General features: G+C 46.6%; 1 long non-coding RNA gene across 1 annotated transcript in view; it reads right to left on the bottom strand.

Moving 5' to 3' along the window:
• Positions 1 to 881: 881 nt before the first annotated feature.
• LOC114050471 overlaps positions 882 to 10,125 on the bottom strand; it is a 12,050-nt gene continuing 2,806 nt past the window's right edge. Inside the window, exons 2-4 of the long non-coding RNA XR_003570009.1 lie at positions 5,381 to 5,475; positions 4,271 to 4,749; positions 882 to 2,424 (exon numbers count right to left, since the gene is read on the bottom strand). This is a non-coding gene — a long non-coding RNA (uncharacterized LOC114050471). The remainder of the gene's footprint in view (positions 2,425 to 4,270; positions 4,750 to 5,380; positions 5,476 to 10,125) is intronic.

Below are 10,125 nucleotides of genomic sequence, written 5' to 3'. Positions count from 1 at the left end.
TTGCCCAGAGTTTCTGGGAAGGCAGGCCGACGTCCTGGACTGCAGTAACACCAAGCACACTTCCTAGGTCTCCTCGAGGCCTGCCTGGCATCCTCTCGTCCTCCGTCCCTAAGGGAACACCAGAGGCTCAGGATGAGCTGCAGTAGATTGGGGGGAGAGAGCAGCAGTGGCCTCAGTTCAGCAGCCCTCCTTCCAAGACATCCTCCTCTCCCAGCGGACAGATTGGAAGCCAAAGAAAAAAGCCATCCACTAGCAGGAAACCTCGGCCCTCTGTGGTGCCGTGCCTCCCTTCTCCTCACCTGGAATAGTGTCTCCCTAGGACCTGCCTGCACCCCTCACTCTGGCCTCATCTCAGCCCACGCCCAGTCTCCAGATCCTGCCCTCTCCTCCCTGACATCAGGGAAGATGGAAATTTACCAGAAGCATTTCAACAAAAGCTTTCACACAACCGGTGGATAAGACTGAATAATTAGTAAGCACCACCAATGATGTTCTTCTTCCATTGGGACCCAACTCTCCTTGTGAGATCACTTATTTAGGTATGATGGCCATCAAAGCCAAATTGGAAAATAAACTGATCTTAGGACTAGACCTTTGAATTCCTGAGTCACAAAGTCCTAAACCAAGATTTTCTAAATGAAGCAGAATCAAATTGTTCTCAAAGTTTTTTAGTGAGAGCAAAATGCTTTTATACCATTAATAGGTAAAATTAAAAAATATTTAAAATATGTATTTCATACTTCAAAAATTTCTATTTTGTGTGTGTTTTATGATGCATATACTATAATAATATACTAGTGCATGTATCTAATTTATAAATAAACAGACACAAACTGGAAGCATGCTCTCCAATATTTTTTTATTTAGACGGCTGTGTGATTGAAAGTTTGGAGACCACTGACATAATGAATCAGAATTCAGAGCAACATGTGAAGACTTGTCTGAACTCCTGCAGAGTGAAAAGACAACAAAAAAGAACAAAATGTGCAATTGTTACAACAATGTAAGTAAAGCAGACATTCAAAGGCAACAAAACCCAGGTGAAATACAATGGACGAGGCTGATTCCAAATTACTGAAATCAGAGCACACGTCCTTCTTTTCTGTTAACAAATGGTGAATTGCAAAAATGGAAAATTGCGTGTACTGTGAGACCAAATCATGACATTAGCTGACTTTGTGTAACAATTTTTTTTAATTGGAAGTTACTTTGTGGCATAGGGGAGGGAAGGAGGGGGCCGAGGAAGAGATTAGGGAAGGCAGCTTACTCAGAGGTATGCTGATGTGCCCAAATAAAGTGTTTTTTGTTCTTTCAGTTAGATTGGTGATGGGGGGTGGGGTGGGGCGAGGTAAGGGAGGAGAATTCCAGTATGAAAATTCCTTCCACCGCCACCAATGGGCATCTCATCTGCAATATGTAGCCTAAAGGAATTGCTGAAGACACGGAGGTTAAAAGACTCAATCGAGATGTGTGCCACCCATAGAACTTGTAGATACCTCTCTTGTTTGTTGAAGTTTTTAAAGAAAGAGCATCAGATCCAGAATCCAACTCCCAGGGTTTAAATTTCGACTCTTCTGCCTGTACCTTGGGGCACGTCCCTTCTATCTGATACTGTTTCCCCAGCTGTAAAATCAGGAGGTCAGACTGGATGGGTAGCCTTGAAAGCTCTTTGTCCTCCCAAACTCAGCCTCTCGAGCAGAGGCTGTTTGCCCAATGTACCAGCTGCCTCAGCAATACACAGAGGATGAGGGTCTAGTCACCCACTTCCTTAGTGTACAGCCTGATACTAACTGGCATTTCCTAGGACTTTATGGACAATCTCTCTCTTTCTTTCCTCTGGTCTTCACTGCAACCTTGAAGTATGTTCTATTATTATCCCCATTCTGCAGATGAGAAAACTGAGGTGAGGAGAGACTGTGACAGCCTATAGTTATACAGCATGGGATTTCTGCCCACACCCTCCACTCTCCTAACTCCTGACCCAGGGTTACCTCTGCTCCAGAGACTTTTATCTCCCCAGCTAGGTTATAAGCTGCTTGAGGTATGACACCTGGTCCCGATAACTTCTTCTCTGTCTCCATAGCAGCATAAAGATGATGGTAAAAATAGCTAGTATTCATTAATACAGTACCTGGAACATAGTAGGCACTTAATAAATGTTGATTGGTCTCTCATTACACAATCCTTTATATAAAATATCTCCCTTGATCCTCAAAATGATCTAGTTCATAGAATTATAGATTTGAAGCTGGAGAAGTCTTCAGGGTCATTTAGTGCAACTCCATCGTTTTATGAGTGATTAGCCCAAGGTCCTTTAGAGCAAGGAGCAATCTGGAATTTGAACTCAGCTCCTCTGACCCCAAATCCAGCCCCATTTCCACCATTCCACAAAGGATGTGCAAGTGATTTCAAGTCTTCTTATCTCTGTTAAAGAAATGAGGGAACAGAAGGGAATTAGCCAAGGAAGCAAATAGCAGAGTGGGGACTTCAACCCCACCCCTGCTCTTCTGACTTCGACTCTCCACATCATGCTGAGAACAGAGTAGTCCCCAGTAGACACACTTTGATTTCTGCCCGGGAAAGAAATGGGAATACTAATGGGCAGTACTAAAAGCAACACAGGAAAACTCAATTCATTTCAATAAACTGTCCTCTCTATGCAAGGCATTGTGCTACCTGCAAGGCCCCAAAATAGTTCTTGCCCTCAGGATGCTTATAAGGTGGTGTGAGGATAAGCCTGTGTAAGAAGGAGATGGGGAGGGAGAGAGAGAGAGAGAGAGAGAGAGAGAGAGGGAGGGAGAGAGAGAGAGAGAGAGAGAGAGAGAGAGAGAGAGAGAGAGACAAGAGAAGAGAAGAGAGAGAGAGACAAGAGAAGAGAGACAAGAGAAGAGAAGAGAGAGACAAGAGAAGAGAAGAGGAGAGAGACAGAGAAAGAGAGAGAGAGACAAGAGAAGAGAGAGACAAGAGAAGAGAAGACAGAGACAAGAGAAGAGAGAGACACAAGAGAAGAGAGAGACAAGAGAAGAGAAGAGAGAGACAAGAGAAGAGAAGAGAGAGACAAGAGAAGAGAAGAGAAGAGAAGAGAAGAGAAGAGAAGAGAAGAGAAGAGAAGAGAAGAGAAGAGAAGAGAAGAGAAGAGGAGAGAAGAGAAGAGAGAGAGACAAGAGAAGAGGAGAGGAGAGGAGAGGAGAGAGAGAGAGACAGACAGAGAGAGAGAGAGAGACAAGAGAAGAGAAGAGACAAGAGAAGAGAGAGACAAGAGAAGAGAAGAGAAGAGAGAGAGACAAGAGAAGAGAGAGAGACAAGAGAGAGAGAGACAAGAGAAGAGAGAGACACAAGAGAAGAGAAGAGAGAGAGAGACAAGAGAAGAGAAGAGAAGAGGAGAGAAGAGAAGAGAGAGAGACAAGAGAAGAGGAGAGGAGAGGAGAGGAGAGAGAGAGAGACAGAGAGAGAGAGAGAGAGAGAGGGAGAATAGTGGGCCTGGGAAAGGCTCCTTGGAGGAGAGGTCCTCTGAGCTGAGTCTGGCAGGGAGGTCGAGGCTCAGAGGTAAAATCGAAGAGGGGTTGCCCCTCCCCCAGCCCAAGATCCACTGAATCAGGAAACCACCTCGGGCCGAGTGGGCGGAGCCGGAGCAGCAGGCGCCTCGCTGGGCTGCTCCGTTTCTAGTGCAAGTATCTACACCTCAGAAATCGACAAATGCCGCAAATCAGCGTTTGCTCCGTTGTTTGGCTGATCGTCTAGACTTAAGTTACGACGCGAACAATGTGAATAATTCAGATCAAACTTCCAAGTCTGTCCTGGGTACATCTTTCCTCTGAGAGGCCGTTGTCAAGCATTTACTAGCACATCTGGGCTCAACACAGAATAAATATGAGAAAGCACAGTGCAGCCTAGGGCAGAGGGGGCACCCTCTGTGTGACCTTAGGCAAATCACCAAACCTCTCTAGGCCTCAGTTTCCTTGTGTATATGATGAGAAGGTTGAGCTGGATGGCTTCTAAAATCCCTGTGAGCCTGAGGAATGGTGAGTGGGGGTTGGGAGGCCCCTTAAACATTCAAATCTATCCTCCAACCCTTTTTCCCTCGCCTGAGTCAATGGCCAAGCAACAAGGGATCATTCCACAAATGTCATGAAGGGCCTGCCCTGCACAGGGCACTGGACCAGAGCCAGGGTTTCAAGCACGAAGAAGAACAATCCGTTCTTTCAGGGAGTTTACATTCTAATGGGGACACAAGCAGATACACAAATAAACAAACGTGAATCAGTATTACCTGCCCACGAAGGCGGCTAGGTCTGTTGATTCAGATTAGGCATCACAGCTAAGCCCAGCCCCAGTGAAAAGAATTTGTCTTCGGTGCCAGTCCCTCCTGAGACGCTGCTCCTACCTCAGTTTGTCAGTCAGGTTCCTCCCTGGAAGCCTACAGTCCATCACCAGGCCCGTCCCATTCAGATACAGTCTTGCTGGGGACCGAGGAATCAGAACAACAATTCTGACAAATACTCCTTGCCAACTCACTCGTAAGAGGTTTGAGGGCCAACATGATGCGTCAAATGAAGCAGTTGCCTGGTCTAGGGCTCACACACATGCCATCTCATTTGAACTTTGTAAGGAGCCTGAGAAGTAGGTATTGTTTGTTAAATGGGGAAACGGAGACTAGCAGTGCCGGTGGAAGGAAGCTCTGTCTGGCCCCTCGTGGGCAACATAGCCTTGGGTAGGTCACTTACATTCTCCAGGCCTCCGCTTCCTTATCTGTAGAGGAACAAAGACAGGTGAGCAGATGACTTCTAAGCTTCCCCTTAGTTCCAAACCCTCTGATCCCATCACACAGCTGTCTCAGAATCACACAGCTAGTAAGTGGCCAAGGTGGGATTTGAATCTACTTCAAAACCAGCATTCATTCCATAAGCATATATGCTTGAAAGGGTCCTTGGAGATCTTCTAATCAAGTTCCTTCACTTTACAGGTGATGGAACCACATATATATATATATAGATATGTATATGTGTATGTATATATATGTATATGTATATATATGTATATATACACACATGCATGCATACATACATACATACATATGCATATACATATACACACGCACATATATATATAGTAATCTCCTTGAGGGCAAGAACCATTTTTCTTTTTCTTTGTATCCCCTGCTTCTGACACAGAGTAAGTGTTTAATAAATGCTTGTTGATTGATTTATTAATTGACATTAATTTGATTCAACTTAGCACTCCAATCACTCATTTGGGGTCTTAGTTTCATCATGTACACACATGGATACATATGTGTATATTTAGACACATAGGCACACACACACACATATACATACATACCCAAACATATACACTACTCAGTCACAAAATAGAGGCTCACACGAAAATGCAGTTAGTTGCTCGTCCCAGGTTAACACACTTATTCTCACGCCATTCCATCCTCTGGATTCTGGTTCTATCCAAGATGACCTACAACTAAGATTACAATAATCATTAAAACTATCCATATAGTGATTCCAAACATGTCATGCTTATATCATTCAGGAGTAGACATTAGCACTGATATCATATTAAACATTAGAACATCTTTAAATATGTCCTTAACAGACCAAGAAAGACTAGGTTTTTCCAATTGTCCCAAGATCTCTGGTGGCAAATGTGAAGCAGGATGAGGATGCTACCCATGTACGAGAAGACGAGGCCTGGGTTTCTCATCTCTTCCCAGCCTCGTCTAAGCCCAACAATCTTTTGCCTACTCCTAATAATCATGCCATTCATATACATTTTTTTGGCAAAGTCCAACCTAGTTTTTTAATTGGCTGCCCTTGGTGGTCCTTGAGAAATTGTGGCTGTGTCTGGTAGGGTTCTGTTGTGTTTCAGTCAAGTGAAAAAGTGGTCTCTCCTCTCCTTCCCCTAAGCGTCTAAGAAAGGAAGAATGCATGTGTCCCTCTCTGCTGGAAAGTCAGAGGTCTTGGAGGCGACATTGTTCCCCACTCTCATGGTGGTGATGTTTTCCATCGCCATGGATCCCTCTTAATGTCACTTCAACTCCATGTTGGACATGGAGCAGCCGTCCAGAGGATGAGGAGAGGCTTGGTTGCAAGGTGAAGGTGATGCCCCAGAATGGATACACAAAGAGATACGCTCAAAACACTAACAGCAGGATTAGGATGCTGAGGGCGCAGCCCTTGCATACCTCTCCAAAAGAAAAAGAATCAGGCAGGTCTCTGGTGGTAAGTTGTCTTGACCCACACTCTATTCTGATTTCCTGCTCCAAAAGTCTTACAGGAAAAATTAGAGGCTTGCAGGTCAACTCCACCATATTTTGACTTCTTCAAGAAGGGTTTCTCCATCTTGAAGGAACCAAAAAAAAAAAAAGCTTTTAAATCAACAGGGAGTGGGGCTATAATTTTAAACTCATCCATGGGAGTAGGACGATTTCTGCCAGGTCTATCTCTTATTTAATTGGCTTACAACAGTTCTAATAACTTTTCCAATCGATAGCCTTGGAATGTTTTACTGACATCAGCAACCTTTGTTTCCCCTACAGTTTTAAACTCAGGTCTTTCTGTCATCTTTGACCCTTGAAGGTTATATGCAAAATGATAGTTCCACATAATTTCTCAGGCTTCAGCTCAATTCTTAACTTTGTAAGCAGGGAAATATAGTCCTTGATCACTCTCAGCCATCTCAGACAACCATAATGGCCAACCACAATAACCAGCTTGGTCCTTCCGTAGCGAGGTCAGCATCTGCCACGTGCAGGGGGGAGCAAAAGCTAGGGGTGCAGATCATAGTTTGGTGATAATTTACTAGCTCCATCATTAAATGCACTAACATATCTACTTTCCAGACTGTTCTCAGAACCAGACGTCTTTGGTGACGGAAGAAGGGAACAATTTCAATAATGATCTCACTTTCTGGCAAATGGGGTAGAGTAGTATTGTAGGGCAAGTAACCACTTCCCCTGTTCTTAGCCCCATGTTCTCTTCTACCGAAGATCAAAGTGGGCTGGATAGCCAAGTTCCAGTTTCATAATGATTCTGCCCCTTTCATAGATCTCTCTGGGGTTTAGCAGAGTGTTTGAGTCAACCAGCCTCCTCTCCAAGGACTTCTTCTGAACTTAGCCAGGGGGAGCCTCCTACCACATACACACATGCATGCATACATCCATACCGCATGCATATATGTATATACATGGACATGCATATGTACATAGCACACATAGCTATGTATCTACATGCATACATACACCTATCACCCACGACACGTGAAGCCCTTCCAGCTTGGTAGAAACTTCCAGAGCTTGGATTCACCGGCACATCCATCTCAGTGGAGGAGATAGCATGATGCAATTCTTTTGGAATAATTTTGTCTTGCCAATACAACCTGCTATCTGCCAACATTGCCATTATCTTAACAAAAAAGGGGAAATGACTTATCTCTTACTCTAGCAAATCCAAGAAATGAATGTCAGTAAGGTGGATTCTGGGTTCAGAGGGCTAGGTTTGAACAAGGCTCTAAGAAGAAGGGAGCATACATCAGCCTTTGCAAAGGTGAGTGTTCGGAAGGCCAGGAGGATTTAAGTGAATGGGGCAGGCAGGGCAGCCTAGCTGAAGCAGTGAAGCTGAAGGATAGATAGGAAGCAGCACGTGATAGGAAAGTCAAACCACTTGGTGGCAGGTTAGCCCAGGAGCCCCAGGAGTGACAGCAACACCCAGACCCCCAGTCCTGCTCCCTGCTCCATCCCCCAAACTATCATCCTAGACCTCGAGCAGAGATAGATCACCTGCTAGCTGCTCTTGCAGGGGCCCCAGACACAGCTAATGAAAACCCAGGAAAAAAAGTGCTCTGACCACCAAAGTCCTTGGCCCTGTCAAATGGTTCAACAGCAGAAACCGAAATGTCTTCATCGGTGAAGATGGCACTGAAGAAAATGAATTACCACGTGATTTGCTGTAGCACCCTAAGGAGCAAGGGGCCTTTCCATCAGAACAGGAGCTCCTCGTTTAGCAGGCCCTGACTTTTCCATCTGCATCCTCAGCGCTTAGTGCAGCGCTTTGCACACAGCAAGTGCTTAATAAGGGCTCTTTTATTCATTCAGTCACTCCCACCAGGGCAATTGGAAGATTCAGGTCTAGATCTTCTCCACTACTTCCTAGCTATGGAACCACACGTGACTTGTCTCATCTCTGCAAATAAAGAGATAACACCTGCCTGCCTATCTAAGGGAGGACATATGTGAAAGTGCCCTGTAAGCCTATCATGCTATCAAATGCAAAAGAGAGCTAATGCAGGAAGTCACCTCTGCCACTCCCACACCTGGGTTGGGCTTCAGTCAAACAGGCTTATTCCCACCCCTTCCACTGGCCTGCTACTTTTGGGATTCTGGTTCCCCTGCTGGAGACGCCGACCCTGCCTACAAAGGCTATCCTTTCCCCTTTACCTTCTGAAACTCCCTTGTCTTTCAAGACCCAGCAAACTCCACCATCACCCCCTCTGCTAAGCTTTCGCTTGGACCCGATTCAAAATTCTTTGTGCTCTGACCTCTTCCAAACTACCTGCAAGGTTTTAAATTCCACTAGGGCAGGGGACATGTTTTAATTGTGCTTGGTACAATGTTTTTAATAAATGCTATTAAAATATTACACTTGCATAAGAGGTAGGTTAAGGTAGAGATAGTTGTAGATGGTGATTTTTAACCCGGGTCAAATAAAGTCAACACACATGAAGCACAGTTAACACATTAGGTACTTTCTATGTGCCAGGCACTGTGGTCTAGGAACTTAAAAAAAAATGGATACTTGTGTTTAAATGTAGTTGGTTTCCTTTGAAATTCTATGTCTTGAGAGGGATAAGTAAGGCTTTCAAGTCGACCCATCACTTTATGTCAATTACTTCATGCAAGGTCAGAAGGAAACACTGACAAGCAAGGCAGCTTTGAAGGAAACATGCTGAATTTATTATATAGATATAATTAATTTTATTCTATATAATTTATTATATAGCAAAGTAAGCTTTTTAGAGACGGTATTATGCACAGACTTAAGTACGGTCCTCTCCTGTTCTACAATGCATATGGCAATGCTCCTTTTATTTGGTGTTTAAGTTCAGAATTTTTAAAGAATGAAAACTGAACACTAAGTCCCCCAGTTCGACGGTCCAGCTGGGTCCGGACCCCGTGCAGCCCATGAGCCGGGCCCAGCGAGGGGCCGACGGCAAAGGTGTCAGGACCAGATGATGAATGGGAGAAGCCGGGAATCCGGAGGCCGGGTCCAGGGCTCCTTCCCCGCACCCGCAGCTGCGAACAGAGCCGGGGCCTGCGAACGGCCGGTGACTGAGGCAGGATGCGTTACTTAGGACTCAGGGAAAGCGCCGGGGGAAGCCGCGAGTCTTGGATTCGAATCATCCGGGTGGTTGAGAATTTAGTAGCTGACCACGAGACCCCTCTCTGGCCCGGAGCCCCCCCCCCAGGTCCTTGGCGGCCCCTGCCGTCCAGCCCAGGGCTTCTTAGGCTTCAGAGGCTGGCCACGAGGGCCCCCGCTGCCCACAGCTTGGGCCGGACCCTGCACTCCAGCCCTGCAACCAAGGCACTGGGAGGAGGCGCCGGGTCAGGAGCACTTGGGGGCCCTTCCCAGCTCTGCGTGACTCAGTTTCCCCCTCGGGGTAGGAAAGGGCTTGGGCCTCCCACGCTTCATCCATCCCAGGGCTCTATGGGAAGCGTCAGAGAATGCGCATCTTCCAAGGGTCCTGGATTCTAATCCTGCCTTGGGTGCTGGGTGACCAAGCAAGTCACCCGCCTTCCGAGTCTCAGTTTGCCCATCTGTAAAACGGGTCTGGATCTAGACTCGATCTAGAATGTAAAATGGACTAGATGATCTCCAACCCTAATGACCCGAGTCCCTTCCCTCCCCCCCACCCCACCCCCGTCCTCAGTTTTCCCAGGTGGCCAAGGGGGCGGGCCCGCCGCTGGGCTGCGGCCTCCCGCTGCGGGGCGGGCCTGGGCGGCCCTGGGCCTCTCCGGGATAGGCCCAGGCCCCCAGCCCGGCCGCTCCCCTCGGCCCATTCACCTCCCACCGCGGCCGGCCCCGCCCTGCCGCCCGCCCGCGCGCCGCCCCTGCCGCG

This window comes from Vombatus ursinus, unplaced genomic scaffold (assembly GCF_900497805.2).
Source record: "Vombatus ursinus unplaced genomic scaffold, bare-nosed wombat genome assembly UNPS02014799.1, whole genome shotgun sequence".
Classification (NCBI taxonomy): Eukaryota; Metazoa; Chordata; class Mammalia; order Diprotodontia; family Vombatidae; genus Vombatus; species Vombatus ursinus.
The sequence above is the reverse complement of the archived record's forward strand: the minus strand, read 5'-3'. Positions and strand labels throughout refer to the sequence as shown.